General features: G+C 52.6%; 1 pseudogene; it reads left to right on the top strand.

Annotated features, from left to right (window-relative positions):
• The window catches only part of LOC139539340 (fructose-2,6-bisphosphatase TIGAR B-like), a 31,648-nt pseudogene extending 22,587 nt beyond the window's left edge, over positions 1-9,061 (top strand).
• Positions 9,062-12,857: the final 3,796 nt, after the last annotated feature.

Genomic DNA, 12,857 nt, shown 5'->3' with positions numbered 1-12,857 from the left:
TTACAAAATGAACAAAACAAACGATCGTGAAGCTAAACTGAACTAAGTGCACACATGCAACATAGAACATACATAGACAATTACCCACAAACACCTAAAGCCTATGGCTGCCTTAAATATGGCTCCCAATCAGAGACAACAATAACCAGCTGTCTCTGATTGAGAACCAAATCAGGCAACCATAGACTTTCCTAAACACCTATACTAAACACAAACCCATCTACTCTATAAACCCCCTAAACCATACAACCACACTAGACACTACAAAAACACATACATTCCCCATGTCACACCCTGACCTAACTAAAATAATAAAGAAAACAAAGAATACTAAGGCCAGGGTGTGACAGTACCCCCCCCCCAAAGGTGCGGACTCCGGCCACAGAACCTGAAACAGAAGGGGAGGGTCCGGGGTGGCCCCCATCATGGCGGCGGCTCAGGCGCGGGACGAGGCCCCCACTCCACCATTGTCAATACCCGCTTTGGTGGCGCCTCTGGAGCGGCGACCCTTGTTGCAAGTCCCGGACTGAAGACCATCCCAGAGGGCGCCACCGGACGGATGGGTAGCTCCGGACTGAGGGGTAGCTCCGGACTGAGGGGTAGCTCCGGACTGAGGGGTAGCTCCGGACTGAGGGGTAGCTCCGGACTGAGGGGTAGCTCCGGACTGAGGGGTAGCTCCGGACTGAGGGGTAGCTCCGGACTGAGGAACGGCAGCTCCGGAGTGAGGGACAGCTCATGACTGGCAGATGGCTCTGGCGGGTCCTGGCTGGCGGGCGACTCTGGCGGCTCATGGCTGGCGGGCGACTCTGGCTGCTCATGGCTGGCGGGCGACTCTGGCTGCTCATGGCTGGCGGGCGACTCGGGCTGCTCATGGCTGGCGGGCGACTCGGGCTGCTCATGGCTGGCGGGCGACTCGGGCTGCTCATGGCTGGCGGGCGACTCGGGCTGCTCATGGCTGGCGGGCGACTCGGGCTGCTCATGGCTGGCGGGCGACTCGGGCTGCTCATGGCTGGCGGGCGACTCGGGCTGCTCATGGATGGCGGGCGACTCGGGCTGCTCATGGCTGGCGGGCGACTCGGGCTGCTCATGGCTGGCGGGCGACTCGGGCTGCTCATGGCTGGCGGGCGACTCGGGCTGCTCATGGCTGGCGGGCGACTCGGGCTGCTCATGGCTGGCGGGCGACTCTGGCTGCTCATGGCTGGCGGGCGACTCTGGCTGCTCATGGCTGGCGGGCGACTCTGGCTGCTCATGGCTGGCGGGCGACTCTGGCTGCTCATGGCTGGCGGGCGACTCTGGCTGCTCATGGCTGGCGGGCGACTCTGGCTGCTCATGGCTGGCGGGCGACTCTGGCTGCTCATGGCTGGCGGGCGACTCTGGCTGCTCATGGCTGGCGGGCGACTCTGGCTGCTCATGGCTGGCGGGCGACTCTGGCTGCTCATGGCTGGCGGGCGACTCGGGCTGCTCATGGCTGGCGGACGGCTCTGGCTGATCCTGTCTGGCCGACGGCTCTGGCTGATCCTGTCTGGCGGACGGCTCTGGCTGATCCTGTCTGGCGGACGGCTCTAGCGGCGCGGGACAGACGGGCAGCTCTGACGGCTCGGGACAGACGGGCAGCTCTGACGGCTCGGGACAGACGGGCAGCTCTGACGGCTCGGGACAGACGGGCAGCTCTGACGGCTCGGGACAGACGGGCAGCTCTGACTGCTCGGGACAGACGGGCAGCTCTGACGGTGCTTGGCAGACGGGCAGCTCAGACGGTGCTTGGCAGACGGGCAGCTCAGACGGTGCTTGGCAGACGGACAGCTCAGACGGTGCTTGGCAGACGGGCAGCTCAGACGGTGCTTGGCAGATGGGCAGCTCTGACGGTGCTTGGCAGACGGGCAGCTCTGGCTTGGCAGACGGGCAGCTCTGAGGCGCACTGTAGGCCTGGTGCGTGGTGCCGGAACTGGTGGTACCGGGCTGGGGACACGCACCTGAAGGCTAGTGCGGGGAGAAGGAACAGGGCATACTGGACCCTGGATACGCACATTAGGCCTAGTGCGTGGTGCCGGAACTGGTGGTACCGGGCTGGGGACACGCATCTCAGGGCTAGTGCGGGGAGCAGTAACAGGACACACTGGGCTCTCAAAGCGCACTATAGGCCTGGTGCGTGGTACCGGCACAGGTGGTACCGGGCTGAGGGCACGCACCTCAGGGCGAGTGCGGGGAGAAGCAACAGTGCGTACAGGGCTCTGGAGACGCACATTAGGCCTAGTGCGTGGTGCCGGAACTGGTGGTACCGGGCTGGGGACACGCATCTCAGGGCTAGTGCGGGGAGCAGCAACAGGATGCACAGGACTCTGGAGACGCACAGTAGGCTTGGTGCGTGGTGCCGGAATTGGTGGTACCGGGCTGGAGACACGCACCATAGGGCGAGTGCGTGGAGGAGGAACAGGGCTCTGGAGACACACTGGAAGCCTGGTGCGTGATGTAGGCACTGGTGGAACTGGACTGGGGCGGAGCCTGCCCAACCTTACCTGGTTGAATGCTCCCCGTAGCCTGACCAGTGCGGGGAGGTGGAATAACCCGCACCGCCGGGGACACCATGCGTAAGGCTGGTGCCATGTATGCCGGCCCGAGGAGACGCACTGGAGACCAGACGCGTTGAGCCGGCTTCATGGCACCTGGCTCAATGCCCAATCTAGCCCCACCAGTGCGGGGAGGTGGAATAACCCTCACCGGGCTATGAACACGTACAGGAGACACCGTGCGCTCTACTGCGTAACAGGGTGTCTGCCCGTACTCCCGCTCTCCACATTTAGCCTGGGAAGTGGGCGCAGGTCTCCTACCTGCCCTCGGCCCACTACCTCTTAGCCTCCCCCAAGAAATTTTGGCGTTGTACTTGCGGGCTTCCAGCCTTGCCTCCGTGCTGCCTCCTCATATCGCCTCCTCTCGGCTTTCGCTGCCTCCAGCTCTTCACGAGGGAGGCGATATTCTCCCGGTTGTGCCCAAGGTCCCTTACCATCCAATATTTCCTCCCATGTCCATGAATCCTTTATTCCTGCTCCTGTTGCCACTTGACACGCTGCTTGATCCCTTGTTGGTGGGTAATTCTGTCACGATCGTCAAAGGGAGAGAGAGAGGACCAAGGCGCAGCGCGTGAAAAATACATCTTCTTTAATGAAGGAAAAAAACAACCACTTACAAAATGAACAAAACAAACGATCGTGAAGCTAAACTGAACTAAGTGCACACATGCAACATAGAACATACATAGACAATTACCCACAAACACCTAAAGCCTATGGCTGCCTTAAATATGGCTCCCAATCAGAGACAACAATAACCAGCTGTCTCTGATTGAGAACCAAATCAGGCAACCATAGACTTTCCTAAACACCTATACTAAACACAAACCCATCTACTCTATAAACCCCCTAAACCATACAACCACACTAGACACTACAAAAACACATACATTCCCCATGTCACACCCTGACCTAACTAAAATAATAAAGAAAACAAAGAATACTAAGGCCAGGGTGTGACAGTACCCCCCCCCCAAAGGTGCGGACTCCGGCCACAGAACCTGAAACAGAAGGGGAGGGTCCGGGGTGGCCCCCATCATGGCGGCGGCTCAGGCGCGGGACGAGGCCCCCACTCCACCATTGTCAATACCCGCTTTGGTGGCGCCTCTGGAGCGGCGACCCTTGTTGCAAGTCCCGGACTGAAGACCATCCCAGAGGGCGCCACCGGACGGATGGGTAGCTCCGGACTGAGGGGTAGCTCCGGACTGAGGGGTAGCTCCGGACTGAGGGGTAGCTCCGGACTGAGGGGTAGCTCCGGACTGAGGGGTAGCTCCGGACTGAGGGGTAGCTCCGGACTGAGGAACGGCAGCTCCGGAGTGAGGGACAGCTCATGACTGGCAGATGGCTCTGGCGGGTCCTGGCTGGCGGGCGACTCTGGCGGCTCATGGCTGGCGGGCGACTCTGGCTGCTCATGGCTGGCGGGCGACTCTGGCTGCTCATGGCTGGCGGGCGACTCGGGCTGCTCATGGCTGGCGGGCGACTCGGGCTGCTCATGGCTGGCGGGCGACTCGGGCTGCTCATGGCTGGCGGGCGACTCGGGCTGCTCATGGCTGGCGGGCGACTCGGGCTGCTCATGGCTGGCGGGCGACTCGGGCTGCTCATGGATGGCGGGCGACTCGGGCTGCTCATGGCTGGCGGGCGACTCGGGCTGCTCATGGCTGGCGGGCGACTCGGGCTGCTCATGGCTGGCGGGCGACTCGGGCTGCTCATGGCTGGCGGGCGACTCGGGCTGCTCATGGCTGGCGGGCGACTCTGGCTGCTCATGGCTGGCGGGCGACTCTGGCTGCTCATGGCTGGCGGGCGACTCTGGCTGCTCATGGCTGGCGGGCGACTCTGGCTGCTCATGGCTGGCGGGCGACTCTGGCTGCTCATGGCTGGCGGGCGACTCTGGCTGCTCATGGCTGGCGGGCGACTCTGGCTGCTCATGGCTGGCGGGCGACTCTGGCTGCTCATGGCTGGCGGGCGACTCGGGCTGCTCATGGCTGGCGGGCGACTCGGGCTGCTCATGGCTGGCGGACGGCTCTGGCTGATCCTGTCTGGCCGACGGCTCTGGCTGATCCTGTCTGGCGGACGGCTCGGGCTGATCCTGTCTGGCGGACGGCTCGGGCTGATCCTGTCTGGCGGACGGCTCGGGCTGATCCTGTCTGGCGGACGGCTCGGGCTGATCCTGTCTGGCGGACGGCTCGGGCTGATCCTGTCTGGCGGACGGCTCGGGCTGATCCTGTCTGGCGGACGGCTCTGGCTGATCCTGTCTGGCGGACGGCTCTGGCTGATCCTGTCTGGCGGACGGCTCTGGCTGATCCTGTCTGGCGGACGGCTCTAGCGGCGCGGGACAGACGGGCAGCTCTGACGGCTCGGGACAGACGGGCAGCTCTGACGGCTCGGGACAGACGGGCAGCTCTGACGGCTCGGGACAGACGGGCAGCTCTGACGGCTCGGGACAGACGGGCAGCTCTGACGGCTCGGGACAGACGGGCAGCTCTGACGGTGCTTGGCAGACGGGCAGCTCAGACGGTGCTTGGCAGACGGGCAGCTCAGACGGTGCTTGGCAGACGGACAGCTCAGACGGTGCTTGGCAGACGGGCAGCTCAGACGGTGCTTGGCAGATGGGCAGCTCTGACGGTGCTTGGCAGACGGGCAGCTCTGGCTTGGCAGACGGGCAGCTCTGAGGCGCACTGTAGGCCTGGTGCGTGGTGCCGGAACTGGTGGTACCGGGCTGGGGACACGCACCTGAAGGCTAGTGCGGGGAGAAGGAACAGGGCATACTGGACCCTGGATACGCACATTAGGCCTAGTGCGTGGTGCCGGAACTGGTGGTACCGGGCTGGGGACACGCATCTCAGGGCTAGTGCGGGGAGCAGTAACAGGACACACTGGGCTCTCAAAGCGCACTATAGGCCTGGTGCGTGGTACCGGCACAGGTGGTACCGGGCTGAGGGCACGCACCTCAGGGCGAGTGCGGGGAGAAGCAACAGTGCGTACAGGGCTCTGGAGACGCACATTAGGCCTAGTGCGTGGTGCCGGAACTGGTGGTACCGGGCTGGGGACACGCATCTCAGGGCTAGTGCGGGGAGCAGCAACAGGATGCACAGGACTCTGGAGACGCACAGTAGGCTTGGTGCGTGGTGCCGGAATTGGTGGTACCGGGCTGGAGACACGCACCATAGGGCGAGTGCGTGGAGGAGGAACAGGGCTCTGGAGACACACTGGAAGCCTGGTGCGTGGTGTAGGCACTGGTGGAACTGGACTGGGGCGGAGCCTGCCCAACCTTACCTGGTTGAATGCTCCCCGTAGCCTGACCAGTGCGGGGAGGTGGAATAACCCGCACCGCCGGGGACACCATGCGTAAGGCTGGTGCCATGTATGCCGGCCCGAGGAGACGCACTGGAGACCAGACGCGTTGAGCCGGCTTCATGGCACCTGGCTCAATGCCCAATCTAGCCCCACCAGTGCGGGGAGGTGGAATAACCCTCACCGGGCTATGAACACGTACAGGAGACACCGTGCGCTCTACTGCGTAACACGGTGTCTGCCCGTACTCCCGCTCTCCACGGTTAGCCTGGGAAGTGGGCGCAGGTCTCCTACCTGCCCTCGGCCCACTACCTCTTAGCCCCCCCCAAGAAATTTTGGCGTTGTACTTGCGGGCTTCCAGCCTTGCCTCCGTGCTGCCTCCTCATATCGCCTCCTCTCGGCTTTCGCTGCCTCCAGCTCTTCACGAGGGAGGCGATATTCTCCCGGTTGTGCCCAAGGTCCCTTACCATCCAATATTTCCTCCCATGTCCATGAATCCTTTATTCCTTGCTCCTGTTGCCACTTGACACGCTGCTTGATCCCTTGTTGGTGGGTAATTCTGTCACGATCGTCAAAGGGAGAGAGAGAGGACCAAGGCGCAGCGCGTGAAAAATACATCTTCTTTAATGAAGGAAAAAAACAACCACTTACAAAATGAACAAAACAAACGATCGTGAAGCTAAACTGAACTAAGTGCACACATGCAACATAGAACATACATAGACAATTACCCACAAACACCTAAAGCCTATGGCTGCCTTAAATATGGCTCCCAATCAGAGACAACAATAACCAGCTGTCTCTGATTGAGAACCAAATCAGGCAACCATAGACTTTCCTAAACACCTATACTAAACACAAACCCATCTACTCTATAAACCCCCTAAACCATACAACCACACTAGACACTACAAAAACACATACATTCCCCATGTCACACCCTGACCTAACTAAAATAATAAAGAAAACAAAGAATACTAAGGCCAGGGTGTGACAACGAGAAAGTAAGTAAGCATACTATATTCAGGGTCAGTCAGTTCCAGTACCATATTTACAATGTGCAGGGATACTGGAGTGATAGAAGTAGATATGTAAGGGGGTAAGGTGACTAGGCATCAGGATTTATAATAAATAGTAGCAGCAAAGTATATGATGATTGTATGTGAGTGGGTGTGCGTGTAGAGTCAGAATAAATGTAAGTGCTTATTATATGTGTGAGTGTTTGTGTGTGTAGGGCCCTGTGAGTGTGCATAGAGACAGTGTAAAAAATAAATACAAGGGTCAAATCAGATAGTCTGTAGCCATTTTGTAATCGATTTAGTTAACTATTTAGCAAGTCTTATGGCTTGGGGATAGAACCTGTTCGGGAGCCTGTTGGTGTCAGACTTGATGCACTGGTACCGCTTGCCGTGCACAAGCAGAGAGAACAGTCTATGGATAGAGTCTATGGATAAGATCATTGCTTCAATAGTAATACAATATGACTGGATAAATACCCTACTAAACTAAGCCATGCGTTTTGATGTATTTCTCATTAGATGGTGTCTTCTGTATTGAATTGTATTCTATGGTATATTGTCTTATTACATGCTTATAGATCATTTTTTCCCCCAGTGGTGAAACATAATGGAATAGAAAATACCTTCTACAAGGTGTAATTTACTATAAAAGTACATCTGGTGCTACTGTTTTCATACCGTTTTGGATACATTAGAGAGCCTTGGATGAAATGTGTCAAACGGCACAACGTAGAAGTTTAGGAACAGATAATCCCAATAGATTTCCTAGATGTCATGTTTCAATGGCATATCACTGACACTGTGAGGTTTACAGTGTCACTCCAATCCTGGGAATTTCCCAATCCCCCAGGCCAGGCGATAGACTCGTGTCTTTCAGACTAGGGATGCAGCAGGCAGAGGCTACATGAAAGTACCTCAAAGAAGTTGAGTTCACCAACATGTTTGTCAGTATGGCCCGTGCCCGCCAGGTGAGTGGTGACGATGTCACAGAGATCATGTCATCTTTTATAATACACTTTTGACACCAGTATTATGTGTTGGGATGCTCCACAGGTTTTATTTGATTGTGTATTATTGAAACAATCTCTCCTTAGAAAGATGTATGTGAATGGTTGTTTTATCCCTTTTGTTACAGAGCGATTTTGAAACACAACAGTTGTTGCTCTGGCCTAGAAATTGTGACCCATCACTTAAAGAGAGGGTGAGTACCCTTTCTCTGGGCTCTAGGTTGTCAATATCTAATTTCCATATATGCTGTTCTTATTAACTATATATCAGAGTGTGTGTGTGGTGGTGAACATGAAGTACATGGCTACAGCAGCTGTTCTGTCGTGGCTGAACTTCCGTCCTCCAGGGAGAGAGACTATAGAACACGTAAGTCATTCTGGGGATCCTAAGGGAGCGTGTCTGTCTGCCTCTTTCTCACTCTCTCGCTCTCTATATACTCCTCCTGATTGGAGCCCAGAGGCAATACATTTTATCAACACTAGATGGCACCTTTGGCATGCATTACAGGGTAATCCATTCTTGACAATGAATATGCCAAATAAATGTTTTGCATAACAGGTTCTAATGAGACCAAGAACTTACATTTTGCTAAGACTTACCAATTAGGACTTAGCTTGCAGGTCATAAGTCCAGTGTCAGTGTGATCCAACAGCTAGTTTACGTGACACATTGTCCAGATGATGATGCAGATCTGCCATGGTATGTGATCTCAGTATCTCTCTAACCACCCAGGACATGTTGTAGGCCCCTCAATCAGGATGGAACCGGTGTCAACCAGTCTGTTGTGTGGGTGTAGGAGAAAAACGGGAAGGATGAGTCTGTGTTGTGAATAAGAGTGCTTTGTTCTGTGTTAGATAAAGACACGGATCGAAGAGTTTCTGGAGCACCTGTTCCAGCGCATGGTGGCTGACCACTGCTGACCGGGACAGAAGGAGACAGAGATTCCTCAGACAGAGGGGGCTCTCGCAGGCAAGCCGGACGATGGGATCAGAGACATCCCTGCCCATGCGCTGGTGGTCAGCCATGGGGTCCTCATACAGTTGAAGTCGGAAGTTTACATACACCTTAGCCAAATACATTTAAACTCAGTTTTTCACAATTTCTGACATTTAACCAGAGTAAAAACGCTCTGTTTGATGTCAGTTAGGATCACCACTTTATTTTAAGAATGTGAAATGTCAGAATAATAGTAGAGAGAATGATTTATTTCAGCTTTTATTTCTTTCATCACATTCCCAGTGGGTCAGAAGTTTACATACACTCAATTAGTATTTGGTAGCATTGCCTTTAAATTGTTTAACTTGGGTCAAACGTTTCAGGTAGCCTTCCACAAGCTTCCCACAATAAGTTGGGTGAATTTTGTCCCATTCTTCCTGACAGAGCTGGTGTAACTGAGTCAGGTTTGTAGGCATCCTTGCTCGCACACGCTTTTTCAGTTCTGCCCACAAATTTTCTATGGGATTGAGGTCAGGGCTTTGTGATGGCCACTCCAATACCTTGACTTTGTTGTCCTTAAGCCATTTTGCCAAAACTTTGGAAGTATGTTTGGGGTCATTGTCTATTTGGAAGACCCATTTGCGACCAAGCTTTAACTTCCTGACTGATGTCTTGAGATGTTGCTTCAATATATCCACATAATTTTCCTCCCTCATGATGCCATTTATTTTGTGAAGTGCACCAGTCCCTCCTGCAGCAAAGCACCCCCACAACATAATGCTGCCACCCCTGTGCTTCACAGTTGGGATGGTGTTCTTCGGCTTGCAAGCCTCCCCCTTTTTCCTCCATAACGATGGTCATTATGGCCAAACAGTTCTATTTTTGTTTCATCAGACCAGAGGACATTTCTCCAAAAAAGTACGATCTTTGTCCCCATGTGCAGTTTCAAATTGTAGTCTGGCTTTTTTATGGCGGTTTTGGAGCATTGGCTTCTTCCTTGCTGAGCGGCCTTTCAGGTTATGTCGATATAGGACTCATTTTACTGTGGATATAGATACTTTGTACATGTGTCCTCCAGCATCTTCACAAGGTAATTTGCTGTTGTTCTGGGATTGATTTGCACTTTTCGCACCAAAGTACGTTCATCTCTAGGAGACAGAACACGTCTCTTTCCTGAGCGGTATGACGGCTGCGTGGTTCCATTGTGTTTATACTTGCGTACTATTGTTTGTACAGATGAACGTGGTACCTTCAGGCGTTTGGAAATTGCTCCCAAGGATGAACCAGACTTATGGAGGTCTACAATTTTTTTTCTGAGGTCTTGGCTGATTTCTTTTGATTTTCCCATGATGTCAAGCAAAGAGGCACTGAGTTTGAAGGTAGGCCTTGAAATACATCCACAGCTACACCTCCAATTGACTCAAATTATGTCAATTAGCCTATCAGAAGGTTCTAAAGCCATGAAATAATTTTCTGGAAATTTCCAAGCAGTTTAAAAGCACAGTCAACTTAGTGTATGTAAACTTCTGACCCACTGGAATTGTGATACAGTGAATTATAAGTGAAATAATCTGTCTGTAAACAATTGTTGGAAAAATGACTTGTGTCATGCACAAAGTAGATGTCCTAACCGACTTGCCAAAACTATAGTTTGTTAACAAGAAATGTGTAGAGTGGTTGAAAAACGAGTTTAAATGACTCCAACCTAAGTGTATGTAAACTTCCGACTTCAACTGTATAAGGGGTAGAGTGGAAGGGGTTGAAGGGAGGAACACATCTCCTGGTTTGTTCACACTATAGGGCCGACTAGAACCGTATTGTGCTCTTTAGGAACTGTTCTTTTCACATTGTCCTTTCCAGCATGGCTCCAGCAACTATGGTGGATGCCTAACCAAGCCAGCCCAGTGGAGCTTGGCTTCACTCGGCTTGGCCCTATAGTGTGGATCAGGCTATTAAGTGCTAACTAAGATATACACAGAGACACCACACAGGCATCTGGTTTAAAGTCATATATGTATTTGTTTTGTCTCATACTTTGTCAATGTACATTATTTAAAATAATCAAGGTTGACAAAATTAACAATCATATTTTGAAGCTTTCCCATCCCATCTCATCGCTGCTCAACCAGTTGACTTGTTAAAAACCTGTCCTTAAAATTCAAATTTCAGATTAATTGACACCATCTAAATTCAGCCGTTCATAACTTGAGTTGAATACCTTATTTTAACCTCAGTTCCCATTTCTGTGTTGCAATGTACTGACATCACTGCGTTCCTCTCAGGCTGCTCATCATTATTGATTCACTGTTAACCGGTGCGGCTCTTTGCTCTTATCAGTCTCTGCTTCTATATACACTGAGTGTACAAAACATTAACATGGGCTTTCCATGACATAGACTGACCAGGTGAATCCAGGTGAAAGCTGTGATCCCTTATTGATGTCACTTGTTAAATCCACTTTAATCAGTGTAGATGAAGGGAAGGAGACAGGTTAAAGAAGGATTTTTAAGCCTTGAGACAATTGAGACATGGATTGTGTATGTGTGGCATTCAGAGGGTGAATGTTTATGTGCCTTTGAACGGGGGATGGTAGTATGTGCCTGTTTGAGTGTGTCAAGAACTGCAACGCTGCTGGGTTTTTCACGCTCAACAGTTTCCCGTGTGTATCAAGATTGGTCCACCACCCAAAGGACATCCAGCCAACTTGACACAAATGTGGGACGCATTGGAGTCAACATTGGCCAGCATCCCTGTGGAACGCTTTCGACACCTCGTAGAGTCCATGGCCGACGAATTGAGGCTATTCTAAATCAAATCAAATCAAATCAAATTTTATTAGTCACATACACATGGTTAGCAGATGTTAATGCGAGTGTAGCGAAATGCTTGTGCTTCTAGTTCCGACAATGCAGTAATAACCAACAAGTAATCTAACCTAACAATTCCACAACTACTACCTTATACACACACACAAGTGTAAAGGGATAAAGAATATGTACATAAAGATATATGAATGAGTGGTGGTACAGAACGGCATGGCAAGATGCAGTAGATGGTATAGAGTACGGTATATACATATGAGATGAGTACTGTAGGGTATGTAAACATAAAGTGGCATAGTTTAAAGTGGCTAGTGGTACATGTATTACATAAAGATGGCAAGATGCAGTAGATGATATAGAGTACAGTATATACATATGAGATGGGTAATGTAGGGTATGTAAACATTATATTAAGTGGCATTGTTTAAAGTGGCTAGTGGTACATTTTTACATAATTTCCATCAATTCCCATTTTTAAAGTGGCTGGAGTTGAGTCAGTATGTTGGCAGCGGCCGCTAAATGTTAGTGGTGGCTGTTTAACAGTCTGATGGCCTTGAGATAGAAGCTGTTTTTCAGTCTCTCGGTCCCTGCTTTGATGCACCTGTACTGACCTCGCCTTCTGGATGATAGCGGGGTGAACAGGCAGTGGCTTGGGTGGTTGTTGTCCTTGATGATCTTTATGGCCTTCCTGTGACATCGGGTGGTGTAGGTGTCCTGGAGGGCAGGTAGTTTGCCCCCGGTGATGCGTTCTGCAGACCTCACTACCCTCTGGAGAGCCTTACGGTTGTGGGCGGAGCAGTTGCCGTACCAGGCGGTGATACAGCCCGACAGGATGCTCTCGATTGTGCATCTGTAGAAGTTTGTGAGTGCTTTTGGTGACAAGCCGAATTTCTTCAGCCTCCTGAGGTTGAAGAGGCGCTGCTGCGCCTTCTTCACAACGCTGTCTGTGTGGGTGGACCAATTCAGTTTGTCCGTGATGTGTACACCGAGGAACTTAAAACTTTCCACCTTCTCCACTACTGACCCGTCGATGTGGATAGGGGGGTGCTCCCTCTGCTGTTTCCTGAAGTCCACAATCATCTCCTTTGTTTTGTTGACGTTGAGTGTGAGGTTATTTTCCTGACACCACACTCCGAGGGCCCTCACCTCCTCCCTGTAGGCCGTCTCGTCGTTGTTGGTAATCAAGCCTACCACTGTAGTGTCATCCGCAAACT

Source organism: Salvelinus alpinus, chromosome 15 (genome assembly GCF_045679555.1).
Source record: "Salvelinus alpinus chromosome 15, SLU_Salpinus.1, whole genome shotgun sequence".
In the NCBI taxonomy this organism is placed as follows: Eukaryota; Metazoa; Chordata; class Actinopteri; order Salmoniformes; family Salmonidae; genus Salvelinus; species Salvelinus alpinus.
The sequence above is the reverse complement of the archived record's forward strand: the minus strand, read 5'-3'. Positions and strand labels throughout refer to the sequence as shown.